General features: G+C 38.5%; 1 long non-coding RNA gene across 2 annotated transcripts in view; it reads left to right on the top strand.

Moving 5' to 3' along the window:
* Positions 1 to 1,346: 1,346 nt before the first annotated feature.
* LOC142157613 (uncharacterized) overlaps positions 1,347 to 20,002 on the top strand; it is a 37,403-nt gene continuing 18,747 nt past the window's right edge. Inside the window, exons 1-3 of one of the 2 annotated variants that reach the window (XR_012692524.1) lie at positions 1,347 to 1,396; positions 6,771 to 6,928; positions 11,452 to 11,750. This is a non-coding gene — a long non-coding RNA (uncharacterized LOC142157613). Of the gene's footprint in view, positions 1,397 to 6,770; positions 6,929 to 11,451; positions 11,751 to 20,002 lie in introns of those variants that run through there. The other variant, XR_012692525.1, reaches the window with a different exon arrangement.

Raw genomic sequence — 20,002 nt, 5'->3', positions numbered from 1 at the left:
ATATATATATATATATATATATATATACATATATCAGAGTTTTTTCTAAACTGATATACTCAGCACAAACGACACACCTGCCTGAACTACTGATTGGACAGTTGCTGGTGTCAGATTTGGGCAAATCAAATACCAGCAACTGCCTAGTAAAAGTTCTAAAGCCAGCTTTGCTACTTAATGAAAAAAATAAACATTGTACTGTATTATTTTGCTTTACTACATGTATTATTTGTTGTATATTAGGGAATTTAGACTGTAAGCTCCAATGAGGCAGGGACTGATGTGAGTGAGTTCTCTGTACAGCGCTGCGGAATTAGTGGCGCTATATAAATAAATGATGATGATAATGATTACTAAATGCCTTACATGATGATTCCCAGCCATACATGAACGCACGCTAGAGATTAGCTAAACTTTCAAAACTGTTTTGCTAAGTATTCACCTCTTTATGAATTTTTCCATGCCTTAAGTGTACTTTTAAGAACCGTTATATCCCAACCACACCACAGTTTAAAATTAATTTACACTATTTTTCTAATAGAGCTTTTCTAATAGACAATATATATTCTGTGAAATGCAGATTTTTCATTTACATATAGAGCATTTGATAACTTTACATGGATCAGCGAAGCAACAGAGGACCTGAAAGATTAGATCATAACCTGATAATTTATAGGCTAATTTACTAAGCACCATGATGGTGCAGAAGGCTGGTGTACAGCCATCATCTACATATTTACTGAAAGTATCTGCATACATACATATATGTTATTTGATCTGCATTTTAATTTTAATAGTTTTGTATGGAAGTTAGTGTAGATACCTATCTGAATGAAGTCATGTTGTGGTAGATGGACATTCACAGTTGACCAACATGTGCACTAAGATCCTCATGTTTATTTCAAATATTTTATTAACATTATTATACAAATGCACAAATGTTTCAGATTGGAATTAGTGTGTCTAAGGGGTATATTTACTAAACTGCGAGTTTGAAAAAGTGGAGATGTTGCCTATAGCAACCAATCAGATTCTAGCTATTATTTATTTAGTACATTCTAGAAAATGACAGCGAGAATCTGATTGGTTGCTATAGGCAACACCTCCACTTTTTTAAACCCGAAGTTTAGTAAATAGACCTTCAAGTGTTCTCCTATATTTCTGTCCTGTATTTTACACAAGTCACAAAGGTGATGCATATTTTATATATCTGACAAATTTCAATATGAGAACTAAATCTCCCCCTTCTCCCTTTTTTCTGTTTAACACTTTGAAGCTTGTTATTACCTACATTTTGGCCAAGTATCCCACCCATGTATTCAGTGTGTTTTTAATAACTTTCATCTAGGTCCTACCATCATTCGATAACCTATGTAGGCAGATGCTAAAGAGAGAGGTAAGTACTTGTTTTAGGTATTGTTAGGTTAGGTATCCATCTAAATGCAACAGCAACAGTAGATGGGCAACCGCAGTTTATGTGCACCAATAGCTTCATGATTATTTCAGAGTGTTTTATTTATAACTTATATTGAACAGCTTCAGCAAAGTCAGTTTTATTAAAGAACCTTTATAACAGCTCTTATACTCTTTATAAAAGGAAGTTGGACGCTGGCATCCGATGCGCTGAGAAGCTGGATGAACTTCATGTCACAAGGAGACTCAAACTCTTTGTGTATCTTCGAAGCTTTAATGTACTGTACATTTCACCACTGTGTGGACCTGCAGCATCACAAAATAAGTAGCAAGAGATTTTAAACTCACCAAAAATGTAAAATTTTCTTGACATACTCTTATTAGCAGTGAAGAAAATCTATGAAAACACAGATAAAGATATATATTACCAAGATACAATAAATCACACAACATCACACGTACATCAACAGTAGGATATGAAACACAAGTAAGTCTGAGACAAGTACTTTTATAATTTACTTAATAAAACACATTTATTTCTGCATCATTTAAACTGATAAAATCATGACACAATATAAACAGGGGAAAAATAAATTCAACAGTCTCCAAAATATTCTATTATTTGGGTTTTTCAACATTGCAAACATTTTATATTAAGACAAAAGTAGTCTATATTTTCTTTAGGGGAAAAAGTAACATCTGTGCTGCTGTAGGTCCAAAATTAAAAAAATATATATATAGCAATATTGTTCATTTTAGCAATCACTTATTTTGCTTTCATGCATGATTAAAATAAAGTAGTAGGGAGTTAATGCCCCCCCCCCACCTCCTTGTGTTGCATGACAATAAAATAACCTTATAATTTTTGTAAGAACATACTGCCGATCTACGGCCGTGTACAGGGATTTAAATTCCCACATGTTGAACAGTATGTAATAAGCAACTTTGCTCCCCGAAGACTGTCTGGTATCTTTAAAGTACAAAAATACTTCATAGCAGAAGAGTTGTTTGTGAATCCTGATTGCTTGAATGTTTGTTTTTTTCGTTTTAGAATGTTATTTTAAATTCTACCGCACAGGATCAGAAAGTGTTTTATTTTATTTTATTTTTTTTAAAAAAACATATATACCAGTTTTTATTCAACATTCATTTATTTTTATTATTATGCATTGTCATTATATTAAATAGTAATTCAAGTAAATAAGCTGTCAGGTAGTGTCTTAAAATCTCTATCCATGATATTGAATAATTACTATTATTTTTATGTTGTAGTATTATCGTTGATGGTGTATAATATATTGTCTGCATTCAGATTTGGGTTTTTTTCTAAGCAAGATTTCCAGGTTTTTTTTTTTTTCTCTTTTGCTTTTTTTTTTACTATTTACATCTTTGTTTTTCTTGACATGTGGTCAATTTTCACTATTTTTGTTCAGAGGTGACCTTTGAAATTCCAGAATAATTTTCCCTCTTATTCCCGGTGCCCCCACGTGACCTGGGAGCATAAACATCTGAGAGACCTCTAGGCATCTTCACATCTGCTGGGCATCTACGCTGAAGGCCATTGTGGGTGTATTTTTAACAACAGGTGTTGGGGAATAGGGAGGGGTGTGTTGGTTATTAAGGAGAAGGGCTGTAACACCAGCTAATTTTTTTTTTTTTTTAGTTCCCAGGCTATTTTGGAACAATTTAGAAAACAAGCTTAATCTGTTTGTACAAAGCCTACATTGGGAAAAACCACAACAAGTAGTCTTTTATCAATTTGTGTTTCGATGTAATTCACAGCCTGCATTTTCAATTACTTTCTAAAACAACTGACTACTTAATGATCTTAATTGTTAATGCGATCTCCACTTATAGGCCATTCTTGGTTGTTTGTTGACACAAATTTTACTTTAACGGAAAATAACAGTGTGTCTGATTAATTGCCGTACACCGTAATTTTTCTTAATTTGTAGAATTTTAAACTGCTTAATTTATGTTTGCATTCAGCCTCGTCATTTCATTACCTGGATAGTAGATGATGGGACAGAGCAGTACAGTTTGCCAAGTATTGAAACAAGTCTCATCCTCATAAATATGTTTTATTTCATACCAAGCACTATTGACCTTTTTAGGAAGCGTACTACCATTTATTTTACTTTTAGTTTATTGCTTGTACCTTATTTGTGGTTTAATAAATATTTATGTAAATTAGTTTTTACCCTAAGACAAAAAAAAAGAACTGATACTTTTTCAATCTTACGTATGTTTAAGCCCCTTTTAAAATGTTATTTCTTACTACTACCACTAACTTAAAAAAAATCAGACTAATATTACAAACTTTAGCCCAAGTCACTGAGCTCGTCATAAACTCCAATTTTATTTTTTGAATTCTTAAAGTAGAAATTTCCTATTTTTATCAAGACACATAGAATAAGTGTAAAAACCTAACGCAAAATTAAATGTTGAATAATAAGGATTAATATTGGTTAAAGAAAATATATGTTTTACCAGTGTTGTGATTTGTATAACAAAATAGTTCAAAAAACAATAATACTAGTAATTATAATAATGTTATCATTACTATTATTATTATTATTTATTATTATTATTATTATTATTATTATTATTATTATTATTATTATTATAATTATTTTTTAAGTGGAGACATTTTCACATTTATTGTTGTATTTTTATTTTTGGACTACTAAGACTCAAGGGTAAAAAAGGGTAAGAGGCAGAAATAGAACATTCATTTCTTTAGCTATACATTTGTACTTGCTTAAAACTAAAAAAGATACAAGTGCATGATACTATATGTATGTTTCTTTATAAACACCATCAGAATAAGAAAGGATAAATAGATATGAGATAGATCGATAGATAGAAAGATAGATAGAGATATACCCTTACTTAACTGTTCTCAAATTCCTGCAAGGATTTTGAGAACAGTTCACAAGAAAGAGATAATTACGCCCTTGTGTCATGCTGTCACCTGTCCAACAAACTACAATACATGGCGCACCCACTGGGTGGACTATACACGTGCAGTACCTTGGTGTGAACCTTGGCTCAGTAACAGCCTCTACAACAATTCTTTTATGTACCATGCCTCATTATGGACAGCACGGTGGATCAGTGGTTAGCACTTCTGCCTCACAGCACTGGGGCCATGAGTTCGATTCCCGACCATGGCCTTATCTGTGTGGAGTTTGCGTGGGTTTCCTCCGGGTGCTCCGGTTTCCTCCCCCACTCCAAAAACATACTGGTAGGTTAATTGGCTACTATTAAAAATTGCCCTTAGTCTCTCTCTCTCTGTCTGTGTGTATATTAGGGGATTTAGATTGTAAGCTCCAATGGGGCAGGGACTGATGTGAGCAAGTTCTCTGTACAGCGCTGCGGAATTAGTGGCGCTATATAAATAAATAGAGGATGATGATGACCATCACATATTTAACCAGCACTGGTGCTAGACAGAGCTGGTGCATAGTATGTAGTGTATATATAGGATGGTACATTCTACAAGATAGCAGCATTTAATATGTCTAGATAACGGTCCATTGGAAGTGATTCAGGCTTAACTCATTTGATTGCAGAGGTGCCCTTGTGTAACTATCCTCTTACTGAGGTTCGGGGGGTGAAATCTCAAACTGTTTCTTGTTTAAGTCTACGCCTCTCGTGGCACCTATGTAAAATAACTATGTGAAAGGAGAAAATACACTGTCCTTATGCACGGCTTATTATAGAGCAATCAGTATGTGTTTCTCTGCGCTGTCTATGTCGCAGAACATGACAACCTCCCACGCAGCTGTCAATTCATTTATGTGAGGAGCTGGGATTAAAATATCAAGCCACAATTATTATGCGAAACTTAGTGCTTAATGGCACATACATAATTCTTGGCCCACTTGCTCTGATTATTTTCCCATATGCCCTCCAACCACAGATCCTAATTTATCCTAATTCTAAAGTCAGAATGTCCCAATGTCTTCCTCGTGGATTTTTTCAGGTCTTCTGTGAAATTAGTCTTTACCACTTTGGAACTAAGTCGGCATTTACAGAAATGTTGTGGTGAAAAAGTCTATATCGAATCATTTTAAGCAGCAAGCATTATTAACCATTTTCGCTACTCGCTCCACCTCTGTCTTTATTTGGTTACCCTTAGAGATGCTAAAATTTCTTAAAACTGGCTTGTTCCATTGAATCTGAAGTTTGAAAATTTGAATGAAATTTTCAAAACTTTAGATCAACTAAAATAATTTTTCGTGGATCCTCACTTAAATTTTTACATAAATTTGAGCAATGCAGACAGGTTTGCCATGTATGATTACCCAGTTAACATGGGCAAGCTTAAATGGATCAATTTTACAACTTTTCTAATACAATAGGCAAATAGCGAACCTAAAACTTGAATAGCGAACTTGAAACTTGGAACACAGTAATGTTCACTGTTCGAATAATTTTTTTTCTAAATGCTATAAATTGTAACCTTTCATTCTCGAACAGACATCATTTCATAAATATTTTAACAAATTTAACAATTTTAACAGGATGATAATCCTGGAGCGGGAAGGGAACATGGCCGACATGAGCTGCAAATATCGAACTATTGAATATCAAGTCACTCTTTTCATGATTCTGAAGAAAGCTGATATCTAAATGGTCGCTATGGAATAAACATGCTACAGTTGATCCATATGTGCTATCATACCTCCCAAATGTCCTGATTTAAGTGGGACAGTCATGATTTGAGAGTTGTTTCCCACCATCCCACCAGCACCAGGGGCGGACCTAGACGTAATTTTTTTTGGGGGGGCGATTTTGCATAATCATGCCCCTCCTTCATTCTGATTGGCTGGCCCCGGAAAACCCCGCCCACCACCTGCGTTTGGCCCTGCCCCCTCTACCCATTTTGATCGGCATCTTGGACTGAAATTTAAAGTACTTGTACTGCTGGGGGAGGGGGGGGCATTGCCCCGATCGCCCCCCCTGGATCCGCCACTGACCAGCACACACCTCTGTCCCATGAATAGTACTGGAGCTTTAATATGTTGCTGTCTAACAAGAGCTTTTAGTCACTGGCTAAATCTCTTCATGAAAAGTAATACCAATGGTGACACTTACAGGTTATACCAATATAATGCAAAATAAATTAAATGACTGGCACATCACATCAACTCAACTCACATAAACAAAGTATTCTATTTTTTTCTTAGTTTAATATATTGTATATATGAATTATATTTATGTTTGCCCAGCATTATAAAACAAAGTATAATTTAATGATAGCTTTCCTTTAATAAATGTACAACAATCAGTGAATTCGGGGAGATGATACAATAGAGACTAAAATAATTATTTTTTACCTTGTGAACCAGAAATTGGAGATCTGCAAACATATATGAAGATGAGTAAGAGGGATTGGAGAGCAAATTATAGAAGATACTTCACTGTCATCAAAGGAGAAGGCTTTTGGGAGTAATCAGATATAATTATGTCAGAGAGGCCTACAGATGTTACAAAGGAGCAGGCACAGGTAAGGCCATCTAGAATTTAGTGTGGGGGATAGAGATGAGTATTCCAAACTGAGCAGACGATGTGGGGAGTGATTAAATCACCTTCTTTATGAGACGTTCCTTAATAAGAGGCAATGCTGTACAAGCTATCATGATGCAGATGGATAAAGCAGATCCCAGCTCAGGAATAAAGCCAAAATATAAGCTGCAAGGCAGATACTGCTGAGGATTCCATGTGAAATATAAAAAGAAGAAATTATTAGTATTTTGTTATCATTTTAAATTGTGAGAAAATGTATTTGTATATGTGGGTGAAGGATGAAGCTGCAGTAAAAGAATCACTGATCTCTTGCAATAAACTTTGGTTATGATGTATCTCCGGTGGTTAAGTTTGGGCATGAGTGGTTCTCCTGCGAATAAGGTTGGGGATGAACGTAACAACACCACCACGGCGTCAGTTCCCAAACTCCGCTGCCTGGGTGTCACCCTCGACTCCTCCCTGTCTTTTGCCCCCCACATTCAATCTATTGCCTGATCCAACTGCTTAACATTCCCCGCATCGGAACCTTCCGTTCTCAGGATGCCACTAAAACCATTATCCATTCACTCATTTCCCTTCTCTGTACTCAACGCGGCTGCAAGACTTATCTTCCTTTCACACCGCTATTTCTCGGCCTTCCATCTCTGCTTTGCCTTACATTGGCTCCCTTTTCCATCCAGAATCCTTTACAAACTCCTCACCCTCTCCTACAAAACCCTCTCCCACTTCATGGACCCTTGTATCTCTAACCTCCTCTCCATTCACAGTCCCTCTCATTCCCTGCGTTCAGCCAAAGACCATCGCATCTCTTCCGAACTGATCACCTCATCCCAAGCCAGAATTCAAGATATCTCCTGGGCTGCCCTCTCCACTGGCACGACCTCCCTCGCTCCATCCAACTGTCCCCTAATTTGTGCACCTTCAAACGGGTACTCAAAACTCATCTGTTCCTCAAAGTTTACCAACTATCCACCTAACCTTCTCCACGCTTGTTCTCCTTGCCTCTCTCTTCCCCGTACGCGCTCCTCTTGAGCTTGTTCTCCTCCACTGACGCCTCTTGTTCCTACTGTCTGTTTGCCCTCCATTTAGTATGTAAGCTCTTGCTAGCAGGACCCTCTTCCCTTCTCTCTCTATACCATTTCTTCTCCTCCAACGTTTCTTGGTTTTATCCATTTTTGTCCTGTGCTGTTGTACCCTGTTTGGTCTACTGTTTGTTTTTTGTACGGCGCTGTGGAAATCTTGTAGCGCCATATAAATAAAGGGTAATAACAATAAATAATAATAACTCCGGTGGTTAAGTTTGAGTATGAATGTATCTCCTGCGGTTCAGCTTGGGGATGATTTATCTCCTGCAGTTAAGGTTGGGGATGAGTGTGTCTCCTGTGGATTGGTTTGAGAATGAGTGCATCTTCTGCAATTTGGCTTGGGGATGAGTGCATCTTCTACGATTAAGGTTGGGGATGAGTGTATCTTCTACGATTAAGGTTGGGGATGAGTGTATCTTCTACGATTAAGGTTGGGGATGAGTGTATCTTCTACGATTAAGGTTGGGGATGAGTGTATCTTCTACGATTAAGGTTGGGGATGAGTGCATCTTCTGCAATTTGGCTTGGGGATGAGTGCATCTTCTACGATTAAGGTTGGGGATGAGTGTATCTTCTACGATTAAGGTTGGGTATGAGTGCATCTTGTATGATTAAGGTTGGGGATGAGTGTATCTTCTACGATTAAGGTTGGGGATGAGTGCATCTTCTACGATTAAGGTTGGGGATGAGTGCATCTTCTACGATTAAGGTTGGGGATGAGTGTATCTTCTACGATTAAGGTTGGGGATGAGTGTATCTTCTACGATTAAGGTTAGGGATGAGTGTATCTTCTACGATTAAGGTTGGGGATGAGTGTATCTTCTACGATTAAGGTTGGGGATGAGTGTATCTACTACGATTAAGGTTGGGGATGAGTGCATCTTCTACGATTAAGGTTGGGGATGAGTGTATCTCTTGCAGATAAGTTTGGGGATGAGTATCACCTGTGGTTTGCTTTGGAGATGAGTGTATCTCTTCTAGTTAATGTTGGGGATTAGTGTATCTCATGCCGTTAAGGTTGGAGGTGAGGTAGTTGAAATAGGTATCTTCTGTTTGTGTGGAAAATAGTGACTTGAACTACTGTAAACAATATTAGTGCGCAAAATAAATGCTTCTTACAATAAAAAGCTCTGACCTTCTGAATGGTACAAAGTTATAGGCTGAGCATAAGGCTTTCATCCATAATTGTCAACTGTCCCTAATATCCCTGGATGGTCCCAGGTTAAAGATTTGTCCATTTTTGTGTCTGGAAATGTCCTTATCTTTTTAATATTTATGAACTACACAATATATTTCTTATTCTCTGGAATTTGCACCAGTATGTTATAATAAACATGACTGGATTCTAGCGCTCTACAGACCAAAGCTGTATAATAACCCAGAACGCGCTTCCAATGCTAATTGTGGCCGGAAACTCTTTTGAAATGTTGGCAACTATTCTGTCAACTCTTCTAAGGCTGCTCTCTATCTACCCCTGTTCCTAAGAGGATATGTAAAGCTTGCTAGGAATTATATCATACATGGAGATGCATGAAATATTCAAAACTGCTCTGCAAAATATTTTCCTTGTTCCACACTTTCCGCATTTTGCCAGCAGAATTTGGCCTTAAGTGTCCCCAGTCCGACCACAACCCCAGTAGCAGAGGTGCGGTTACACTGATGTAATTCCACATGTGTTACGCCGTTGCGCATTTTACACATGCGGATTCCGACTAAATCTGAAGCACATTTAAATATCCTGATTGTCCCAGAGTATTTTGTCCCGCAGAACGAAATCTCACGTTTGCATTCTGGAGTAAAATCAAAGAGGTGTTTGCACCTGTCCCCGAGGAACACCTGATCCAGTACAGAGCCATCTTATCCATTGGGCACGATGGGCAGCTGTCCGGGGACCCCACGGGCAAGGGGGCCCCATAGGCAGGGCTCTTAATGAGAATAAATAATCCTGCAAAAGAAAAAAACCTGTAAAAAACACCTTCAAGGGTCATTGAGCAAGTACATCTATCTATCTCTATTTCTATATATCTATATCTATATCTATATCTGTATCTGTATACATCTATATATCTATATCTATATCTATATCTAGGGGCCCCGGTGCACTGCTTTGCCCGGGGACCCATAATGTTGTTAAGATGGCCCTGATCCAGTAACATACTGTGCTCATGTCCTTAAATCTGACACTATAGCACATTACTAGCCGTATAACACTGCAAAGCTAGATACAAGAGTTTTCCCTCAGCTTTTTTCTGCATTCGTAAAACACTTAAATACTGGCACTTCTACCGTGGATGCAGTGCTCACGGGCACACAAGTCAAGCGGGCTCCATTCTGTTCCCTTGTCTTGTGAACCGCTTCAGTGCCGGACAGGCAAAGCGGTTCAAAAATTACTTAGTAGCGTCAGCTGTTCCGCCATTGTTCCTGCTCCCGCAAAATAGATTGGGTTGAGAATTCTGCCTGAAGTACAGAATTTTTAAATGATCCCGGCAAGTAAAGATTATCAACCACTAGGAAAGCACAAGTGAAGAGGCGTAATATATTGGAGGGGGAGGGTGAAAGGGGGCCCTGGTATTACACTTGCACACGGGTCAGCTACATTTATAATACGACCCCGTCCTAATTAGTTCAGCAGGATATCCCACTTAAATAGTCCTGCGCACATTTTTATACACATGTTGTTTAACAAACTAGCAGAAAGCAACACAATATATAAAATATCAAAACTTTTTGGTCTTTTTAGAAAGTGAAGGGGTTTATATAAGCACCTTAAGTAATGGGTGTATCTTGTTCCAAGCGTTCACACCCGTAATGGTGAGATGACAAAAGATTTAAGGATTTTTGGGATGTTAGCCAGACTATGCTATTTTCAAAACTGAGCCCAATTTGGTAATGCTTCAGCAGACATCAAAGTAATTTTAAGTCACTTGAAGTGGGATGAAAATAGTTGTGGAATTCCCTCACTTTGTCAGATAGATTGACATCCAACCTTCGCAAGCCGCACACCTATTCCTGCCATTATTCTCAATTGCCTGAGGCTCCAATGAGCTCTTCCTGAAGAGATTACACAAGACTCAAGTAATCCTAATGATCAAAATCAATTGTCCTGAAACATGATCAGAAAAGGATTTGTCACCGATCAATAAAATGTATAAAAAAAATATATTGAGTTTGATTGCCGTTGTCTGTGTTTTTCAACCGCAGTCATCCAATTTTCTTGGCAAAAAATACTTTTTTTTGTGTGTGTATTCTGTGTTTTCTGTTAGTGTTTAACTCTATAAAATGTTACAATGTGTTTTTGTATGTTTTAATGATGTCTACAGAGAGAATCTTGGAACGGATAATATTATGATTTAATACCATACTGCAATTTAAAGAAAATATAATATTATTCTATGGACTGTTGTGTTATTCTCCACAGACATCTCTTATTCCTGAGAATATATGAATTTCTTAAGGGCAGTATCAGACTGGTCTTTCAGAAGGCTATGATTTCCCGGCCAGGAAACAGCAGCATTGTAAAGCAATGATATTGTCAGTAAGCCTATAATAAAAACGTGAATAGGGAGCAGTGATCTTCTGTTACACTATACCAGTTTAGCTGTCAAAATGCTGCATGCAGCGTTCTCCATTCACTTTCATGAGGCTGGTTTACTGACAGATTACAGGTAAGAATTTGCAGCGTTCTAAAGCAATACTAACCTAAGATGAATTTGAGCAGACATTTTAGTAGGGAACACTGATCCCCTATCAAACTATAACAGTTCAGCTGTCAAAATGCTGCATGCAGCGTTTTCCATTCACTTTCATGAGACTGGCATAGTCACAGTTTACTCTTCAATAATTGTGATTTTCTAAAGCACCCATCAGACACTGGCCTAGATGAATTTAAGCAGCTACTTTAAAAATCAAGTATGATAACCAACAGGCTACAAAAACACTAATAAATAAATAAGTTATGTCCAGCAAAATAGACACAAAATTTGAAAATTGGCCTGGTCATAAAGAGAAAAAAACATGCAGCCACAAGGTAGTTAATAGGCAACATGAGTCTATGTTGAATATTGTTTCAATTATTCACAAGTAACCCTAAATATCTTAATAGTAAAGGATTTTTACATTTTTTCTTTATATATTACATTAAGCTCCCCTAAAATATAGAAGAAGATGAACCGTCTCCCCTTACTTTCAAAGTCAGAGCAGCTCTGGAATCCCATTGAATGCACTCACTGAACATTGCCATATTTCAGTGAACATCTTACACACGTAAGTCACAGACTCTAAACAATAAATACACTGCCCTGTTAGCAGCAACACATCCTATAGAATCATTTTCAGACATTTTAGCATACTTTAAAAAAACAAAACAAATGCAACAAGTCCATCATCAAATAATTTTCTTTACAGCACAGTATCACGAGAGACTGAGCATTATGGCGGTTCCCAGCTACAGAGATTGAGTAATGTAAGATAGTATTAAATACCCTTTATTGCTATCACAGAGTTGTTGTTTTTTTTTTTAATAACTTTATTTAAAATGTACCATCACAAACAAATTAAGGACCAAAATAGGCCAGAATCGGTGACATTGTATAGAACTGGCAAGGACTATGTGACTGCCCGAGCCAATACACAGAAGTACGTATAGAATCACAGAGATTTTTTTATTAAGTGTTCTCCTTTGTTTTTGTTCTCTTGAGTACTCGAGGTATATTTACTAAACTGCGGGTTTGGAGATGTTGCCTATAGCAACCAATCAGATTCTAGCTGTCATTTTGTAGAATGTACTAAATAAATGATAACTAGAATGTGATTGGTTGCTATAGGCAACATCTCCACTTTTTCAAACCTGCAGTTTAGTAAATATACCTCTTAGTTCCACCAACCCTAGTGAACTGGTGCATGTGTCATTCTGTTAATGTATTAGATATTAAGCTCTTCTTGGGTGAGTTTAGTAACCAGATTATGCACCTGGAACAAGCAGCAGACAATGGTGGTTCTAGTTTATATCTCATGATTCTTCTCTTCCCCCCTCGGGTAAGACTGAGATAAAATCTATTACTGACACACCCTCCGTCTGTTCACTTGCCAATGAGCAGCTTTAGAATGGAGGTTATATTACCTGCAGCCATGCTGAAAAGTAAGAACTAAGTATTTATCCCATTAAACCCAGCTACATTCTACAAAACCATCACCCCAGCTGTATTGAGAAAAAGAAGGACATTTATTCTTGCCTTCAAAGTTATTGTTATGGTTCATAAAGCTGGTCCTGTGATTTGAAACAAATTTGTAATTCATTTTTTTTTATGCTTTAAATATCCCAGAATATTCAATCTTTCAATCAGGAATTTTCTGTAGCAAGTGGATAAAAAAAAATGTGTTGCTGCTTTGACATTTGGACAGCATCAGATCACGTATTTTCGCTCTATGCAAAAAAAGAAAGTTTTGCTAGGCCAAGTTGCGTGACTAAACTTGAACGGCTTTTTGGAATAAGCACAAATCCTGAATATTTTGTGGGTAAGGTGTTTTATAGTGAGCAGGGGGGGGGGAGGGAAAGAAATGCTTTAGATGGAATGCGACGTCTCATGGTGAAACCTGGATATGTATTACACTCTGGAAACACGTACCTCAGTTTAATTTCTGTCACTATGAAATATGAACACCGACCCCCCCCCCCCCCCTCTTCGCATAGTAGTAAATTTGTGCTGTTTTTTTTTTATTCTTTTGGCAGAGGCATTACTAAGTGAAGGGCACACCTGTCAATCTCACTGGTACCTTTATCCCGAAATTCGTTTAATGTAACATCCAGTCGGTGGGAGCCTGAGGGGCGGAGGTTAGACAAAGGTACCTTCCTTTATAACCTGTTCATGCATTATAATGTGTGCTGAATGAGAACAATCTGCCTGACCTTTTCTTGCTTTTCACAAAACTTTTACACCGGCTTTTTAGATTAAATCGCCCAGCAGAATGATGGTTATCTCCAGATATTTGCAAAAGTAATCTTTTTGTGTGTTTGCTTTGCTGGGGTAATGCATTTTGGAATTCGCCTGGATAAAAGTCACTGGTTTGTTGCATTTTGATGGTAGAACCATTACTTGTTAATTAATTGTTTAGAAGGACGTATAACGGTAGCAAATAAAAGTGAATATGTTGTACGCTTCTACAGGTGCATTTTCATTGTGTTAGGCAAATTGAGGCCGGTTAATTGCACCCAAATTGTAGGTAGGATTGCAAAAATGTGTCCAAAACATGGAGGGGGGGGGGGGCATTAAATTAAATTTCAACAGAATTGGAGAATATACTCAGTACGACTAAACTTGCACTATCTAGAGCTAAGCTGGCTGCAGAAAGTTACCGTATATACTCGTGTATAAGCCGAGTTTTTCAGCATACTTTTGTATGTTGAAAAAGGGCACTCGGCTTATACCCTAGGCTTATACTCGAGTCAATAACTTTTCCCAGTTTTATGTAGTAAAATTAGGTGCCTCGGCTTATATTCGGGTCGACTTATACTCGAGTATATACGGTACTTCAGATGCGATTTCTGTAACGATTTCACCGACGACTGAAAGTCCCGATCAGCAGCCGATTCATGTGTACACATCTATCCGATTTACCTTCAGATCTGTGCACTTCATCTCACATAACCATCTGCGGAAAAGATTGTGACTCTGTGCACTCTACAGATATCTGCCTACGCTGCTGGTCGTGAGTGCATACACACTTCCACATTTGCCCGACGTCGTTTCACCGTTGATTTTTAGGAAATTTATAAAACCAAATGAACAGATGCAAAGTGCTTGAGTATGATAAAACATGTTCGGAGAGCGCACACACTAATGAGATATCTTACCAAATGATCATTTATCGTGTGATCAGCATGATAACTTGAGGAAAAAGAAGTAGCCAGCTTAAAGTAGAAGGGGTCATTTACCAGGAAAAGGCTCACATGTATTATACTAAGTCCCAGTGGCGGATCCAGGGGAGGGCGATTGGGGCGATCGCACCCCCTAGCAGGGGCTTGCTGCCGGCGGCTGCACAATATGTGCAGGTCCGCTCTGCAATGACAGTGTGCTGCCCGGCTGCTCTGATTGTGTTTAAAACACAATCAGAGCAGCCGGGCAGCACATTGTCACTGCCGAGCGGACCTGCACATATTGTGCAGCCGCCGGCAGCCTTGAAGTAAAAAAGGGGGCGGGGCCTAAATCGCCCCCCCCTAAATCGCCCCGGGTAGGATACTTTTCTAGATCCGCCCCTGCTAAGTCCTGGTAGCCAATCAGCAATTAGGGTTCCTCAATCTAGTGCAAGTTCCACATTGAATGTAAGTGCCTGGTTTCTATAAGTTACTGTTTATTTGTCCTCTGCGCGTAAATAAGACCCTTTTATTATTACTGTTTATTTATATAACGCCAATCATACTACACAACGCTGCACAAAGAATACGGAATCATCCACTTTCGTCCCTGCCCCATTGGAGCTTACAGTCTCAAAAGAAAATACCCTGTTTATGAAGTTATAGCTTGTTTTTGCAAAGCACCTCTCTACTTACTCAGTATATATATTACTCAATATATCAGAACACAAGGAAATCGGAGAACAATACCCTTTGACAGGTGAGCACTCTCCGAGAGAATTGCCTGTTCTCTTGGGATTCTGGGAGACCTCCTGCTAATTTGTGAGTCTCCCAGACATTCCGGGAGAGTAGACAACTATGAATTTCTTGTTTTTAAGGGTTTATGTATTATTGCTTAATAACGAGATGCTTGATCTCCCGCAAACATTTGCTTGTTTGCTTGTTAGGTGTCATTCAGAGGAGTGTTGTGTCATAATTCTCTTGCAATGCATTCTAATACCGCAAGCACAGGTGCGTCTGATGTACACATTAACGGACATCTGAACCCCAGGTCAGAGCCTGCTGTAGGAATATTGTGCATACCCTATGATCTTACACTGTGCTCTGACCTGAGGTCTATACGGCTGCCTGTGCGAGCAGAGGACACGTGCTGGAATGGAGATCAAACACCCCCAGTCCCTGCAGCATTTTTTTCTTGCACTGGATTCCAAATGGAATTAGAAAATGTTTGCAAACCGCCCACCTGAAGGAGCCCATAGACACAGGATGGTTTATGACCAGTGCAGCCACTTTCTTTCTAACACCAGTTTGCAATTAATCACTATTTTCAATAGAGAACCGATTGCATATCCTGGGGGCGCAGGAGGCACAATGCAAATAGGAATGTACAAATAAGACAGGTGTGCAGGAATATTCCAATGTTGTGAAGGTTTTCTAAATGTACATATATGGCAATGGCAGTCCAGTCGTCCCCTTACTTCCTAGGTAGAATAAGTAAGTTGAGAAGGAACAAATGGTCATCTTTATCTGGGCTGTTCCCATACATACATGGGCGTCTGTGGCACAGAGGGTCCCACATTCCTCCAATCACAATAGAGGAATTAAAACTCCTCCCAAATTCCGCTGTTCTGGCAAGATCATTATCAAATCAGGTGCTGTCACAATTATTGGACACCAAAAGGGGTGTGGCTAACATGACGGTGGGATTGTCTTCTGTATAAAGGGGCGTGACCTGGCAGATTATGGACTTGTATGATTCAGCAAAGTGGCTTATTTTTCCTTTTTTTGTATACTGCCCTTAAAATAAGAGCTACCAGTATTTTTTTATAACATCCATCCTAAGTATCCCCCACAATATCTGCAAACTAAAATAGGTGATTACCTATCGCTATGTTTAGCTAAGTGACAGAGCCTGTCCATTATGTGGGGTTTCCAAATCTGTTTATTGAATTTAAATACATTAACTGATACCTAACGGAACATAATTAAAAATTGTAGAGGTTTGAGTAAACTGCAGGGGGTGTATTTACTAAACTGTGGGTTTGAAAAAGTGGGTTAAGATGTTGCCTATAGCAACCAATCAGATTCTGGCTGTCATTTTGTAGAATGTGCTAAATAAATGATAACTAGAATCTGATTGGTTGCTATAGGCAACATCTTCACTTTTTCAAACCAGCAGTTTTTTAAATACACCCCTAGATGTAGTACTAACTAAAGTAAAAGGCCACTTACTTTAGTAATGTAAAGTATTTAAAATCAAAGGGTATGCATAATAAAATTCCACAATCTATTGAACAAATAGTTTGATGAAATCTTGCTTAGTTTTGGCGCCTGAGCTTGATACACGAACGTCAGTCATGTTTTCAATTGAGTAGAGAAAAATTAAAATAAAGAATTTCCTGACAGAAAAAGAAAATGTTCTGCATGCAGATTTCCTCTTCACCTCTCGACAGACTATTTGTTTAAATGGATCTGGTAAATACTTTGTTATGGTGACTAAAGTGAGGCCAAAGTAAAACAGAACGTTGTACAATGCTGTGGACCAGTGTCTGGCAATGATACTGGAGGCAATGCCCAAAAGCGCTGGCTTCTGAAATAGTCCGCTGTCTGCTTTGTGGATAACTTCTCTGTAACGGAATGCATTCTTTGCCTTATTGAAGTGCAAACCCTTAATACAAAACACAACACGCATCCAGCTTTTGACTTTAATTTGTTTAATTTTTTTGGGAGCTAACATGATTAAAAACCCAGAAACTTAGCGTTTCCAAAAAAAACAAGTATTCAAGTCATCCGCTTTGTCTGCCAATTTCTCCAGGTTGTATTCGCAAGTGAACGTTTATATTAATAAATCAGGTGCACAATTAGCCTTAGCATAGCTATACTTGGTATAGTCCAAATATAATACTCAGTAAAAGTTAGTCATGAATAATATATCAATAACACATTTAAATGATGCATACAGTAATCCCGTAATGACAACATGTCATGGATATACATTAAGGTAGAACAAAACATGTTTTAATCCAAAGTCTTGGTGCTGGCTGTTTGTGTGGTCAGGGAGGCTGTGTGATTTGCAGTGAGTTTTTCATAAGCATGAAGTAGGGGGGGGACGCGTGGAAAAGAGTCCGTACGGGAAACTGCTTGCGGGGATGGAGTTCTGTTAAGACCTACCAGTGATAAGTAGATAAAATTTTAAAAGAAATTAAGTTTGGGAGTTGTAGCTAGATTTTCAGCATGAGATGGCCTGATAGATATAATGTAAGGGGTTCTGACTCCAAAATATCTCTGAAGATGTCTCCTATGTGTTAACCCCTTCACTGTTAATGACATGTTTTACGACAGTGCCCGTCCCACCCTTAGAATGTTTAGTGATGTGATGCCTACTTTAGCAGGCAACCTTGGGGTTACAATTCTTAATTAATAGGCAGCCTGCTGTGAGTCACCTACTGTAAGAGCATGCTTTAACATGCTCTAACATAGGCTTAGATTGCAGTCATCCAAGTTAATATTGTGGTATGATAACATGGGTAGCAGGGTGGCTCAGTGCTTAGCCCTTCTGCCTTACAGCACTGGGGTCATGACTTCAATTCCCGACCATGGCCTTATCTGTGAGGAGTTTGTATGTTCTCCCTGTGTTTGCGTGGGTTTCCTCTGGGTGCTCCGGTTTCCTCCCAAACTCCAAAAACATACTGGTAGGTTAATTGGCTGCTAACAAAAATTGCCCCTAGTCTGTCTGTCTGTCTGTGTGTGTATGTTAAGGAATTTAGACTGTAAGCCCCAATGGGGCAGGGACTGATGTGTGTGAGTTCTCTGTACAGCGCTGCAGCAATAGTGGCACTATATAAATAAATGATAATAATAATGGGCCATATTTACCAAATAGGCAAACTAAGCACTTGCCTTGGTCAGCACAGACGAAGAGCAGCACCAATGGGTATTATTTATCATTTGTTGTCATTTTCTTTATCATTTGTTTTATTGTTTTTCTTTAAAAAAAATATATATATTTTTGCGTGAAAATTTAGTTTTTCAACCTGATCTGTGGCCAAAATCGCCACACATACGGATTTGCCAGATTACAGCGGTCCGGTCGCTTAGGGATCGGGCATCACGTGATTGGAGCACAAGGGGTGCGGGCGCTGTGGTCGGCGGATGACGTCATATATAGATTGCCGTTGACACCTACAAGCCTCCCACCCACTTTGATGTACAGTATAATCGTTCCAACAATACTCCAACTATGATCCGTCCAAAGCAGCGAAACTAATCAAAACGCAGCTGTTGTTCCTGCCGAAAAGATCAAAGACTTCTCTCCTCAAACGTTTTAACCCCTCCATACCCACAAAGCAAAATATGTTTTTCAAATACAATGGCAAGTATTTCCTAATGACTTTGCAATTTCAAGATCCACAGCAGAGATCTTGTGCTGTATTGAGTATCCAATAGGCTATTGTAATACCCTGACCTAAATCTCCAGTTATAAGTTCCCACCTATGTTCATTACATAGATATCTAATAGATTCTTGTAGTCTCCAGCCCTGTTCAATTTCTCCACCTCCTTTGTGAGCCGCCTGTTAACCCTCCACAAGCTGTCGTCACTAAACTCTCATTAACATTTAAGAGGGTCGACGCTGGTGTCTAAGTGACAGCTTGATATGAAGTTTATATAGTGAGGATGGGAAGTCACGTGTCTTAGAACGCTCTCATTATACAACTTTCAGATCACTCACGTACAGTATCTGCTGGATGACTCTTGAAAGAAGTTGTCACCGTACTTGTAGTTGTCAAATCAATCAAAAAACTACTCACCTGGACCGTAATCCCCCAGGGTTTGACTTTCATGTCTGGAAAATCCTGGTTTGCATTTTGTTTTTGCCCGTGTGATCAGTGGAAATTCTAGCTGGGAGCACCGTGTGTCTGGACTTCAAATGTCTCCATTCAGAGGCCGGTTATCTTCTCACTTTGTACAAGTGTAGGACTTTATTCTTCAAAAGGAGAACTACTCCCATGAAAATGAATTCTTCTTAATTACATTTAAAAGGTGGCTATTTTTTTTTTCTAGTCTCCTATCATGTCAGGTAATATTTATTAGTAAATTCCTCAAAGAGAGTTACACAGG

The sequence above is a fragment of the Mixophyes fleayi genome, chromosome 5 (assembly GCF_038048845.1).
Source record: "Mixophyes fleayi isolate aMixFle1 chromosome 5, aMixFle1.hap1, whole genome shotgun sequence".
Lineage (NCBI taxonomy): Eukaryota > Metazoa > Chordata > Amphibia > Anura > Limnodynastidae > Mixophyes > Mixophyes fleayi.
Note: the sequence above shows the minus strand (reverse complement) of the source record. Positions and strands in the feature narration are given on the sequence as shown.